Here is a 12,667-nt window from a genome sequence, read left to right on the forward strand (position 1 = left end):
TAAGGGGTTAACATTAAAAATATTAAATGTTAAAAATGAAGAATTCATACAACTCAATAGTCAAAAACCCAAACAATTTGATTAAAAATGGGCAAATGATCTGAATAGACATTTTTCAAAGAAGACATACAGATGGCCAATACGTACATGAAAAGATCTTAACATCAATAATCACTAGGGAAATGAAAATCAAAACCACAATGAGATATCCCCTCACACCTGTTAGAATCAGTTCAGTGGTTGCTCATTCGTGTCCGACTCTTTGTGACCCCGTGAATTGCAGCACGCTAGGCCTCCCTGTCCATCACCAACTCCCGGAATTTACTCATACTCATGTCCATTGAGTCAATGATGCCATCCAACCATCTCATCCTCTGGTGCAGCACTATGGAAAACAGTATAGATGGGCTTCAAAAAATTAAAAATAGAGCTACCATATGATCCAGAAATTCCACTTTTGAGTCTTTACCTGAAGGAACAAAAACCCTAACTAGAGAAGATTTGTACACTGCCCACCCCCCCCGCCCCCAATGTTCACTGAATCACTACTTACAGTAGCCAATCTAAGTGTCCAACCTAAGGGAACCTAAGGGAAACAACCTGAGTGTCCACTGATGAATGATTAGATAAAGAAAATGAGGAATATATATGCAGTGCAATATTATTCAGTCATAAAAGGCATGAAATCGTACCATTTGCAACAAGATGAGTGAACCTTGAGGATATTATGCTAAGTGAAATAAGTCAAACAGAAAAGGACATATACCATATGATCTTATATGTGGAATCAAAATGAAAAACTAAGCTTATAAATACAGAGGACAGATTGGTGGTTACCAGAGACAGGGTGTGGGGGGTGGACAAAATGGGTAAAGGGGGTCAGAAGGTACAAGCTTTCAGTTACAATATAAGTAAGTCACAGGGATGCAATATATAGCATGGTTGCTGTAGTTAACAATACAGTGTTGTGTATTTGCATATTTGATACTTGCTGAGTTGATCTTAGAAGTTCTCAGGACAAGAAAGTTTGAAACTATGTATGATGACAGGTGTTAATTAGATTAATTGTGGTCCATGGCAAGAAGCTTTATGATTAAGGAGGTCAGTCAGAAGCTGTAGATGTTACTTTTCACATCTTATTGCCCTGAACTTAGTTATGTTGCTACTTCTAGCTATAAGGGAGTCTGGGAAATGTACTGTCTAGATGGGTGGCTGGAGATTCTGTTACTTAAAGGAAGAAAAAGAGAATGGACGCTGGCTAATAACTAGCAGTCTCTGCCATATTCATTTCAACAATTTTAGTTCATATGTGACCACTGGTCTCTCTTTTATTCATTCTGTCATTGGCAACAGGGATGTGACTGACATTCCCAAGCTGCCTTTGAACCAAGACAAAAATGTTACTGGTCCTTGGAGTTATTTTCGTATATGTTACTATATCTGTTTGTCTATCATCCATCTATACCCATCTGTTATCTATCTGTTTGCCTTATTTGTCCTGAGGGTACATGTTTGTCTGAAATTCTGACATAAAAACTTCTTGGTTTTAGTTAGATTCAGTTTTGTCAAGGAATTTATATATATTTTATTGGGAAAGTAACTGCATGCTAATGAATGAGTAGGAGTTAACCAAGAGTAGAAATAATTATAAAGCACCTGTCAAAAGTGAAGTGCTATAGAAATGCTAAATAATGACACTAATAAAAAACTGATTGTCGTGACTTCAAAGGAAGTGTTAAGATGGAGTGTTTTGATGTGTATGGCATTTGAATGATCTAAATAGGTGTTTAGATACTCACATGAGAGACTGTTCTAGCCACTCAAGGGAAGTAAGAGTCTGTTCTACCCACTCAGTATTTTGATGCTTCCGTGAGAATTTTCTCATCGTTATATATTATTATTTTAAAAGTAATGCTTGTGTTGTTTTGACTAAACTCACATGAAGAAAGGACATTACCTACTAAAAATGTGGCATTCTTCTTAGACCGCCTTGCTTTGAACCTTAAGTTCTTGGAGCACCTTAAGTTCATAAATCCCTCTGGTATGTTCCAATACCCCTGATTCCATGGCTTAACCAGATGTGCAAGTTAGGGCTACAAATCGGTAGTGAATTATTTTTTATTTTTAAAGAGCTCAGCTTTTATTTAATGTGTTACTAAAGAGGTTTAGTCAAAAAGACCAAAGCCCATGTCATCATCAGACTCTTTAGATTCTGCTTTCTATGCTTCTACTTTCTTCTCCTTAGCTTGGGCAGCAGTGGTGGATGGGGCAGGACCTCCGTCTGGGGCAGGTCCACCAGCCCCCACATTGCAGTTGAGGCTCCCAATGTTCACACTGGCCAAAGCCTTTGTAAACAAGCCTGGCCATCAACATTTACACAGGCTGCTTTAATGAGGACATTGATCTTATCCTCCATGACCGTCATCTCATTGTCCTGCAGAATGAGGGCCGAGTAGATGCAGGCTTGCTCCGAGACAGAGGCCATGATGCCGGTGAGTGCTAGTCTTCAGATAAAGTGAGGGTCTCACCCCAAAATGGCTTTAGCTTCTTTGGAATGACTGAGCACCTTAGTGGCAGTGAAGGAAAAAAGAAAGAGGTAGTGAATTCTTATTAGAGTTAGAGCTTTAGGTTAAACAACTTCCTTGTTTTAAAGATGCATCTTTAAATATTTACAAGTTACAAGAGGCTTCTCCAAAGGCAGTAACCTGGTGATTTGAAAGTTAAGGGAAAGAGAAATGGATGCTTTAGATTGCTTGTGTAGGTATATTTTTAAAAGTTCTTTGATTATTAATCTTCTCATGAAAAATCTGAACAAACACCACATGATTATCAGTAATTTAAAAATAATAAATAATAGGTACTTTTTAAATTGTAAACTCCTAAGTGTTTGAGATAGTTTCAAGTTCAATTCCACCCTACCCATGCATGATTTGTCTAAAAAGTATAATTTAGCAAAATGGTGAAACCTCTAGCTCTGGACTCAAAGTTAAGTTCAAATCTATCCTGAGATTTTGGGCCACCACGTGATCTTTTTTTATACCTCAATTTCTTCACTAGTTAAATGGGTGTTGGAATAATAAAAGCAACCTTTTCTTATAGGGTTGTGAGAATTAAATGAGATAATGCACATGAGGGGTTTATCATAGTGTCTAGAATACGTAAATGCACAGGAAGTGTTAGGAATTGGTTTTTTACTTTTCTCATCTGCTCAAATATTCTGTGAGAGCAGCTTCCACAATCTTTTCTGCAGGTGATTTCAAATCTCAAACTTTGTGAGGTTTCATGGAAATATTCTTTCATGATATGGCAGTATGGCTTAGTGGTTGAGCTAAAAAAAAAAAAAAAATCCTAGCTCTACAAATCAGTCTCTGGCTGTGTATCTGGTGAGTTAATTAACCTTTCCATCCCTGGGGTTTCTCATCTGTAAAATGGAGGTGATAATATTAGTACCTTCCCCAGAGGATTTCTGTGAAAACTAAAGGATGTGTGAAGTACTCAACCCAGTGTTTGACGCTTAATAATTGTTCAACAAATATTGCCTCTTGCTCATTTTAAAGCTTACAATGGTTATTTATTTATTTGGAAAAATGAATAGGTATTTCGGGTGTCTACTTTTTCCATTTGAACACTGTATGTAGATTTCCTGACTTCAGGAATAGTTCTTTCAATACCTTGTGGTCTTCACCGTGGTTTCTCAGTTAGGGCAGGGTGTGCTATCATGAACAAATGAAAGGATAACCACCCCAAACTGAGAATTTAGTTTTCTAACTTTCTGGATACCTGCTTAGTTCTAACAGCACCCTCAGTTGGTTACAGTAGATGCCAGTGAATAATACATCTGGGAGTTTTATGATCTTTTCTCCTTTTTAAACTTCCAAATAAAGTAAACAGATGGTAGGCAGTGGAGGTGAAGAGAACTGGTACTAAAATGATTACTTTCCTCTCCCAAAGGACTTCCGTGCGTTTTCTTAGTGTCCCAACTGGTAACTTGTAGTTTCGACAGGGAGGCATGAGAGTGGAAGTAGAGGGTGCAGGAAAGGGAGTCACCATGTTTGGCTGCTCCCTCAAAACCACCTGAAGCAGACACAATGCAGGTGAGGCTGCGAACCGGAGCTCTGCCCTGAGAACCCACATCTAGTGGGCTGCGATGCTGGACATCTGTGGCCCTGCGGAAGCTTCAAAGGCATGATGTATATTTTACTAGGTTTGGTTTATCATGTGCGGAACACTGACATAATAACTGCTTAATAGTTGTTTACTAGAATTGATGCTTTTGAACTGTGGTGTTGGAGAAGACTCTTGAGAGTCCCTTGGACTGCAAGGAGATTCAACCAGTCCATTCTGAAGGAGATCAGCCCTGGGATTTCTTTGGAGGGAATGATGCTGAGGCTGAAACTCCAGTACTTTGGCCACTTTATGCGAAGAGCTGACTCATTGGAAAAGACTCTGATGCTGGGAGGGATTGGGGGCAGGAGGAGAAGGGGACGACAGAGGATGAGATGGCTGGATGGCATCACTGACTCGATGGACATGAGTCTGAGTGAATTCCGGGAGTTGGTGATGGACAGGGAGGCCTGGCGTGCTGTGATTCATGGGGTCGCAAAGAGTCGGACATGACTGAGCAACTGAACTGAACTGAACCAAATACCTGAAAGTAAAAAATAACTCTTAATAACCTTTGTTAGACTCAGTTTAGTTTAGGTGTCGCTAGTAATGAGAGATTATACTCTTTGTCCACTTTATGCTCAATAATTTTGTAAGCCAAAACAAGGTTTTTATGTACTAAAGAAACTTAAAGAAACCTGTGAAAAATCCTTTTGTTAAAATTGATTAATCCTTGCCTACTGTGTACTTCGTAAATTTCTCTCTCCTTAAAGTAATAGTGAAGCCTGAATCTAAAATAAAATGCTACAGAACAAGCTTAAGAGCCTAGGGAATCTGAAGTCACTACTTCTTCAATCTTGAATGTAGATCTGTCTACTTACCACTTCTTCTTTCAGAATTGCCTGCCACCAAATGTTAAATTAAAACATCTCTATGGGTAATTGAAAAAGAAGATTTGAAAGTACTATAGACTCTTCAGAATGGAAGTGTTATATTTCACTCTTTTGTTATTATTTAAAAGTGTATGCTTAATTCTTTGTAGAGCCAGTTCTCTGAGGTAGAAATTCTCTGGGGCAGAGGTGCAGGGGGTGGGGAAAGAGGTAAAATTTGGGCGTTTCTTTCAGAAGTTGTGCAGAGAGGGTTCTCAGAGCAGCTATCCTCTGGTTCTGCTCTCATTGACTGTGAAATCATGATGGGGGTTAGCCTTTCTCTGCAATTACTGCTGAACTGGGGCATGAACCTGGGAGAAAACCAGGTATGACCTACCTGCAAAATGGGGCTCTGGGAAAGCCCTGGGACCCACCTCTTGACCTGCCTTTATCTTTCAGCAAAAGGAGAAAAGTGAGTCCTTTCCAGGGCTTGTTCAGGGCTCCATGGTCCTGGACTCAGGCAGGATGCATCCCCTGAAGTGTAATGCATTTTAAAATACTCTTTCTGGGGAATGAAAACATGATTTTGAAGTAGTCTGTAGTATTGAAATGTAACACTCTGCTTCTGTGAGAAGCAAGACTAGCTTTAGGCTCACTGGTGCAGAAGAGTCCTCAAGGCAAAGAGGCTCAGAAACAGCAGGAATGGGATCTTCAGAAAGGTATCGCTCATCCTACAAAACAAATGGCTCTAATTAAAAAATACGTCACATTAGCAAGAGTAGCTCAGTTGGTAATGTGGCAGTGGGAGCAAGTTGTAAAAAGGCTCCACAGAAATATGTGCTCTACAGTTTTATAATATGTTGTTTAGAGTTATGATGAAAGGGATTGGATATTGATGGCCAGCGGCTTCCAACACTTCTGGCTATTCTCTGCTCCTTTCACTCCCTTCTCCGAAGAATAAGAACCTTAGAAAAATTTCTCTTCCATTCTCCTTTTCATCCTTTTGTCTGACTACTTGACTGCAACAGGGAGAGCTTCTTCAAGACTTTAACTTTTGAAAATCAACTTTCATCTGTTTCGGCCATCACCTACAAATTCCTATGAAATTTTGAAAACTTAAGATTTATTAATTTGTACATCTGTGGGAATTTTTGTACCCTTAGTAATGAAGGAAAAACCCTGAAAAGAAAAAACTGACATTTATTGATATATACACAAAATTGAGATCATAAATCTCTGTGTCTACCTAGACGTTGCTACTGTTGCTGCTGCTAAGTCGCTTCAGTCGTGTCTGACTCTGTACAACCCCATAGACGGCAGCCCACCAGGCTCTCCCATCCCTGGGATTCTCCAGGCAAGAACACTGGAGTGGGTTGCCATTTCCTTCTCCAATGCATGAAAGTGAAAAGTGAAAGTGAAGTTGCTCAGTCGTGTCCAACTCTTTGCGACAAGCTCTTGGGTGCTACTGATACTTCTGGAAAACAGACAGCATTTTGCAGAGCAAAAGCACCTATATACATGTGCATTTTAATTTCTTTGATTCCAGTTGTATGATTCTATTGGTTGGTGGAGCTCTCAAAGTTAACTTTATTTAGCAGGATTTCGGTTATAATAAAATTTGCCATTTTATCAGTAAGTTGGCAATGATCAAGCTCCTTTTCCTTATGGGAAGAAATGCTAAGCTTCACAGATTAATTGTTAACTGGTGTTCATCCCTGGGCCCTCAGATCCTTCTTGTGGTTGTCTAATGGGTCTATAGGACTTCTTTTGTGTCTCCTAGTTGTAGGGGATTAAACTTTCCATCTTTAGATATCAACTAGAAATGAGTGTTTTTTTTTAAATGCAATCTTATTTCAAAATATTTCCTTATCATTGAGTTTTACCAAATTCCCTGAAGACTATTCAGTAATTTGGGGCCAGGACATGAAAGCACTCCCCCACAAACTTCTGGCTGATTATAACACATAAATAAATATCTGAATTAAGTAATTATAAAATAACCAAAATTTCTTACCTTTAGTTGTTTGAATGTTGTTCCTTCCATTGGACCATAAATTCCTTGAGAGTTGGGTCCTTGTATGTTTTGTTTTTATATAACTATGTTTGATGATAGAGGTTATAGAGAGAGTTGTTATACCGTAAATAGTAGATTAATTAAATTCAAATATCAAGTTAGCATCAAGATTCAAATATAATAAGACCTCTAAAAATGGTAACAATCATTCTTGGGGACACCTTGGGTTCATTTTCTTCTTAGGACTTGAGGTTCCTCAAACATGTCTGCCACTGACCCCGTGCTTCTCCGTAACAGAGGGAATCTCCATTTTCCCTTTGTTAAAATGGTGACAAAACATTTTTCATTAGCCAAGAATGTAAGAGTAAGCATAGGTTTGAATGCTTAGTAATTCTGCCAGTCTGCTTTGCTGGACATAAAGGGACTCATGGCACATACAAAACATCTTGAGGAAGAGTAAGACTCCTTACCTACTGACAGAGAAAAAGTTTCATATTCTTTATATTCTTTCACCACACAGAAAGGTTACACATTCCAGCCTCCTCTGTAGACAAATCTGGGACAACATGGCTGAGTTTTGTAAAATAGAATATTAGTCAATATGATGTATACTATTTTTAGACTTGATCCTTTCTATTTGGCTGCATCAGGTTTTAGCTGTGGCTCATGTGGATCTTTCATGTGAACTCTAGTTGTGGTGTGCAGACTTAGTTGCTCCAGGGTACGTGGGATCTTATTCCCTGACCAGGGAATTAACCCACGTCCCCTGCATTGCAAGGTGGATGCTTAACCACTGGGCTGCCAGGGAAATCCTCAGACTTGATCTTTAAAAACATCTTGTATCTTTTAGAAGTATCTTGTATCTAGAAACATCTTGTATCTAAGACTAGAAGAAGTGCTAGTCTTCTTTTGCTGTTCTTTAGTGGCCTTGAAAGTCACATGCTTCACATTGTGTAGCCACAAGATGAAAGTAATCTGGTTCCCCAGACTTAAGAAGTAGCTGGTCAAGAGGGCCAAGGACCCATATTGAACTGTGCTGTGAATGAGAAGTAAGCCTTGTGTTAAGCCTTGTGTTAAGCCACTGGGATTTTTGCACGTGTTGCTCTAAGGATCACGATTAATCATTCTGACTAACATACCTCCTAGAACTTGTGAAAGATTTTCTAGTCTGGGGCATGAGAGATAGGATCAAGTGAGAGCGAAAGATTGGTGGGCTTGAGAAAATGGAACTAGGCATGAAGATAACATGCAAAGAGCAGGAGTCTGTGTCCAGAGTCAGTCCAGCCTCTACTGGTAGGAGAACTTTGCCTTAGCGTCACCAAGAGCGATGATTATTGTTGGTCTTTCTGGCATAAGATGAGGGTTTCTCTCCACAATGGGCTGTAAGTCCCCTGTTGACTGAGCTTGACATTCATCTTTGTTTCAAGACTTTGATTAGTTACTGTAGATCTTAAACAAGTTCCTTTCTCTCTTCCTTCCTCTATCCCTATATACATGAGGTTTCTGGAGTTTAGTGAACCAAATAACATGAAGATGGGTCCTTGTCTATCCAGTAGGGTGACAGTAGAATGGAAAGAAAAGATCTTATTAGTATACTTGGAAAAAGCTATACAACTGAGCTCAAAGGCAAAAGAGAAAAAGTATAACACTGTTATAAAAATAGCTAACATTAAATGGTGTTTACTGTGTGTCTGACACTGTGCCAAAGGTTAGGCCTCTACCATCTCATTAATCATCACTATAGTCATACAAGGTAGTTACTATTTTATTTTTACTTAATGTAAGAGGAAAATAAGGCACAGAGAGAATAAATGAATTGTCTTGATCCCACAGTTGGTAAACAAAAGACCCAAAAGAGGGTTCCATTGGTTTGAAGATCAAGACCAAATACCTTGTTGTAACTTACAGAACCCTGTATAATCTGGTTCTTGTCTGTGGATCCACCCTACTACTGAAGCCAGATATACTGACCTTTTATTTTTTCAATGACATATGCTTTTCCTTACATATTTTATTTTTACTAGTACCATCTACTCATCCTTCAGACTTTAGCTCAAAAGTCATTTACTAGGGGAATTCTTCTCTGACCAACTTCCAGTCTGAAATTTGCTCAAGTTCTGCTACCCTCCATGCTCCTAGCACTTTGCACTTTTCCCTCATGGTGCTATCAGAAACGTTTGTTTATACTTGGAATATTGTCTGTCATTTTTAGAATGTTACTTCTGTGAGGCAAGGACTAGGACTGGTTAGCTCATTATTTCTGCCAGAAACCCATTAAACTCATAGTAAATGTTAAGAGAATAAATAAAATGAATGACCCTAAGATTTTAAATTAGCCCCCAGAACAAATATTGATAGAAAATGGCATGAGAGCAGTAGAGTAGATGAAGAATATTGCTATTTGGAAAGAACTATGAGAACTCTCACTTACTAGTATTAACAGTTTCATTGTATTGAAAAGAGAATTTTGGTTTTTTATTCTTTTTACAGTTTGCAACAAGAGGTAATCTTGATGTTTTTTGAAGGTAGTATTTTATTACAGAATAATTTATAGATTTTCAATATCCTGAGTGACTCTGAATTTATAAAGTGCCCTTGAGTTTATAAAAATGTTGGGCATTGTATGTACATTGATTAAATGACACGCCTTCACATACATACGATGCTATTTAAAAGATACATGTTGATGCTCTTGTAAATGATAGTAACTTTTTATAATTACTTTCTTTAATCAGCAGATACCAGAAGTACCTTCATTATAATACTTTTAAATGTTCTATTGAATAAATATTTTAAAAATGGCCTTCATGCTTAAGTGGTGAAAACTTCTAGAGAGAGCTAAATCTTCCAGTGCTATTATAAACCTATTTTTATTTATTTCTGTTTTTAAAAGTAACTTATTTATTTTTGGTTGTGCTGGATCTTCATTGTCGCACAAGCTTTTCTGTAGTTGCTGTGAGCAGGGGCTACTCACTAGGTACTTGGGCTACTCAATGCAGTGACTTCTCTTGTTGCAGCGTACAGGATCTAGAGCACGCAGGCTTCAGTAGCTGTGGCTCCCAGATTCTAGAGCACATGCTCACTATTGTAGCACATGGGCTTAGTTGCTCTGCAACATGTGGGGTCTTCCTGGAGCAGGGATTGAATCTGTCTTCTGCACTGGCAGGCAGATTCTTTACCACTGAGCCACCAGAGAAGCCCTAAATCTATTTTTGAATGTTATTAAAATAGAAGTTATCTGCACATATCAATGTTACAGTTTTATATTGTATTTTTATATTCCTCTTGGAAACTGGTTTCTTAAGTCAAGACTAGCTCCAAAATTGTGTTTGATTCTTCTTTTTGTGAGCTATCTCTTCAGTTGGTTGGTTGTTCACTCTCATCTTAGCTTTCTTTTGGTATAGGGAGTATTTAGAGATCTATTACTAAAGGTAAGAATTGATAATTAAGGGAAATGATGAGTTAAATTGACTTCTTCCAACATTAGAAAAATATTGTCTTGCTATGAAAATATTGTATTCATAATTATCAGCTTGATTGTATTAATATTATCAATAATTTAAAAAGTGAAATATCTTCTAATAAATCAAACTTCATGCACCATTACTTCCATCCATCCTACCATGCATGTCTCCAGAATAATTTTCCTAGATTTCTTATTTTAATAGATTAATTTCTGTGTAAAAGTATCCACTGGCTCCAACTGCCTATGGTTTATAGCTCAAATATTTTGTCTGAATATGCTGTATTCTCCCCAATCTGACTCCAATTTATTCTTCAATTCTTATTTGTCAAATAATCCCAGCAAAGCAGTTATAGTGCAGAGATTAAGCATGTGGTTTAGAGCAGGAAACTTGGGTCAAATCCTAGTTGTACCACTTGCTACCAAGCACTGGGCTGAGTGCTTAATAATCAGTGTCCTGTATAAACCTCATGGTAGTCTTGTGAGAGGTATTAGTAGTATCATACCTTGAGTTTGCAGGTGAGAAAGCTCAGGCTTAAGGGATTTAGGTGGCTGGTCCAACACCACACTTATTTCAAATATTGAGCTAGAGAATGAGATAGAGTTTCAGTTTCTGAAAATAGTCTACACGTGTTGATTTTCAAATAAATTTGAAGCATAGATTTTTGACAACATTTGATTTTGAAAACAAATCCAAATCCGTCTAAAAGAGAGAATGTGAATAACACCATAGAGTTCATTAAATGGCAATCAACTTATTTCCACACTTTTATCATAGGAATTTTCAGAAATAAAGCCTGGCATTTACAGTAGAAGAGTGATGTTGACAGTAGCAGGGTGTGGGGAGAGAGTACAGGTAGAACTCAGGAACCATTTTGGACACTTTGTGACTGGGCATTCAGCTTCTCTGAGCCCTAGATTTCTATATTCTAGAATGTGTGCAATGAGAGTCTTCTTTATGGTCTCACAAGATTATTCTGAGGACATGTGAATATATTAGAAAACGTATTAAGTTCTGTATAAAAACAAGATATTAACTTCTGTTCAATATGTGACTTTTTTCCTACATTCAGTTCAGTTCAGTTCAGTCACTCAGTCGTGTCTGACTCTTTGCAACCCCACGAATCACAGCAGGCCAGGCCTCCCTGTCCATCACCAACTCCTGGAGTTCACTCAGACTCACATCCATTGAGTCAGTGATGCCATCCAGCCATCTCATCCTCTGTCGTCCCCTTCTCCTCCTGCCCCCAATCCCTCCCAGCATCAGTCTTTTCCAAGGAGTCAACTCTTCGCATGAGGTGGCCAAAGTACTGGAGTTTCAGCTTTAGCATCATTCCTTCCAAAGAAATCCCAGGGCTGATCTCCTTCAGAATGGACTGGTTGGATCTCCTTGCAGTCCAAGGGACTCTCAAGAGTCTTCTCCAACACCACAGTTCAAAAGTATCAATTCTTCAGCACTCAGCCTTCTTCACAGTCCAACTCAGGTAAAATCATACTATTTCCACCATGGGACTAAACCTTGGTTATAGGAATACTTTTCTCAGTCCATAATATTTCTCTACATAATTGTATAGATAATTGAATTTGGTTTTATTTTCCATTAATACAAACAACTCCATTTTGACTGTTGAGTACATTGCCAAGTTGAGTCACATAATGATAATAATGGTCAGCTGATGAATATGAAAAAGCAACTTGTTCATGAGTTATAATTATATCCAGGAAAACTTTAACCACTTGCAAAAATGTCATTGGCTTTTCTCTTTTCCCCTGTTTATCAATTCCCTTCCTCGCTGTTCCCAGCTCCTGAGCTAGGGGAGTGAGTCAGTTCTTCGCATCAGGTGGCCAAAGCATTGAAATTTCAGCTTCAGCATCAGTCTTTATAATGAATATTCAGGACTGATTTCCTTTAGGATGGACTGGTTGGATCTCCTTGCAGATCACTGGAAAAGACCCTGATGCTGGGAAAGATTGAAGGCAGGAGGAGAAGGGGACATCAGAGGATGAGATGGTTAGATGGCATCACTGACTCAATGGACATGGGTTTGAGCAAGCTCTGGGAGGTGGTGATGCACAGGGAAGTCTGGCATACTGCAGTCCATGGGGTCGCAAAGAGTCAGACACGATTGAGTGACTGAACTGGCCTAAGGGAGTATGAGCAGACAAATCAACATTCTCTCCTGTACAGCAAAGCAATTGGTCAGTTTATAAGGGATT

General features: G+C 38.6%; 1 pseudogene; it reads right to left on the minus strand.

Moving 5' to 3' along the window:
* Positions 1–2,165: 2,165 nt before the first annotated feature.
* LOC129634332 (60S acidic ribosomal protein P1-like) lies at positions 2,166–2,485 on the minus strand (annotated as a pseudogene).
* Between the last annotated feature and the right edge of the window lie 10,182 nt (positions 2,486–12,667).

Source organism: Bubalus kerabau, chromosome 19 (genome assembly GCF_029407905.1).
Source record: "Bubalus kerabau isolate K-KA32 ecotype Philippines breed swamp buffalo chromosome 19, PCC_UOA_SB_1v2, whole genome shotgun sequence".
Taxonomy (NCBI): Eukaryota; Metazoa; Chordata; class Mammalia; order Artiodactyla; family Bovidae; genus Bubalus; species Bubalus kerabau.